Raw genomic sequence first — 2,032 nt, 5'->3', positions numbered from 1 at the left:
TAAGTGCCTGATTAACGCAATCATTCTTTCTAGGGTGGGTTTTTAACCTCCACAATTTTGGAGGTTTTCTAGACTTTTTCCTGTGGTTAATTTCAAGTTTCACAGCATTGTGATCTGAAAGTGTGCATGGTATGATCTCTATTTGTTTATACTTATGGAGGGCTGCTTTATGCCCCAGTATGTGGTCTATCTTGGAGAATGTGCCATGTGCACTCCAAAAGAAGGTGAATTTCCTATCTTCAAGATGCAGAGTTCTAAATATATCTATCAGTTCCATCTGTTCCAATGTGTCGTTCAGGTCCATTGTTTCTTTAGTGATTTTCTGTCTGGTTGATCTATCCATTGCTGTCAGTGAAGTATTAAAGTCCCCTGCAATTAGCTCATTCTTATCAAGAAGATTGTTTCTTTCTGTGATTAATTGTTTTATGTATTTGGGTGCTCCCAAATTTGGCGCATAGATATTTATAATTGTTAGCTCTTCCTGATGGAGAGACCCAGTAATTATCATATAATGTCTTTCTTCTTATTACTGCCTTTACTTTAAAGTCCAGTTTGTCTGATATAAGTATGGCTACTCCAGCTTTCTTTTGGCTTCCAGTCGCATGATAGATATTTCTCTATCCCTTTACTTTTAACCTGAAGGTGTCTTCCAGTCGAAAATGAGTCTCTTGTAGACAGCAATAGATGGGTTTTGTTTTTTCATCCATTCTGCTACCTTGTGTCGTTTGGTTGGAGAATTCAGTCCATTTACATTCAGTGTTATTATTGAAAAGTGTGGGTTTAGAGTCATTGTGTTCTCCCTAGAATTCATGTTTAATGTGGTGTCTCTGGCACCTTGTCTTCTTTGCAACATTTCCCTCATAGAGTCCCTCTTAGGATTTCCTGTAGGGCTGGTTTGGTGGTCATGAATTCTCTCAATTTTTGTTTATTTGGGAAAACCTTTATCTCTCCTTCTATTTTGAAAGACAGGCTTGCTGGGTAGAGGATTCTTGGCTGCATGTTTTTTCTGCTCATCACATTGAAGATTTCCTGCCACTCCTTCCTGGCCTGCCAAGTTTCATTAGATAAGTCTGTAACCACTCTGATTGGTTTCCCTTTGTATGTGAGGGCCCTTTTCTCCCTAGCTGCTTTCAGAATTCTCTCTTTATCTTTATATTTTGCCAGTTTCACTATGATATGTTGTGCTGAAGGCTGATTCAAATTACGTCTTAAGGGGGTTCTTTGTGCCTCTTGAATTTGAATGTCTATTTATTTTCCCAGATTTGGAAAATTCTCCATTATGATTTGGTCTAGTATCCCTTCAGGCCCTTTCTCTCTGTCTTCCTCTTCAGGAATTCCTATGATGCTGTTTTTGTTCCGCTTGATTGTATCACTGACATCTCGAATTCTCCTTTCCTGCTCCTGGATTAATTTCTCTCTCTTTTTTTCAACTTCCTCTTTTGCTATAACTATATCTTCTAAATCACTTATTCTCTCTGCCTCTTTAATCCTTGAGGTGGCTGCCTCCAGTTTGTTATTCACCTCATCTATAGCCTTTTTTCACTCATCACAGTGCCTAGTCATTGTGTCAGTTGATTCTTTGATTCTTTTCTCAACCCCAGTGATTAATTTTATGACACGTTTTTAAAATTCTTGATCTGGTATGTTTTCTAGATCTGCCTTGAGCAGTTCTGTGGCTGTGACTTCCTTCTGGAGGTTCTTCAGTGGAGAGTTCCTTCGTTTTGTCATTTTTTCCAGTTTTCTGTCTCTTGTCACGTTTAGAAAGCTCATTGTGCACTGTGCACCTGTTAATATTTCTCTGTTAAAGGAGGCTTATTGACTGTCCAGGGCCTGTCGTTTCAGGAAATAGTCTTTTAATGGTGTCTCTCAGTTTCTCTTGTTATGCCTTTGAATATTTTATTTCCCTACTCAGCAATATTTGGGACTCGCTGTCATGCACACTTTGGCTTGTTTCTTGGTGTAGCCCTAAGAAGAAAAACAGACAGACAAACACAGAGGGAACAGTAACACAGAAACTCACAGATAAATCAAA

This window comes from Suricata suricatta, chromosome 8 (genome assembly GCF_006229205.1).
Source record: "Suricata suricatta isolate VVHF042 chromosome 8, meerkat_22Aug2017_6uvM2_HiC, whole genome shotgun sequence".
Lineage (NCBI taxonomy): Eukaryota > Metazoa > Chordata > Mammalia > Carnivora > Herpestidae > Suricata > Suricata suricatta.
This window is presented reverse-complemented; position numbering follows the sequence as displayed.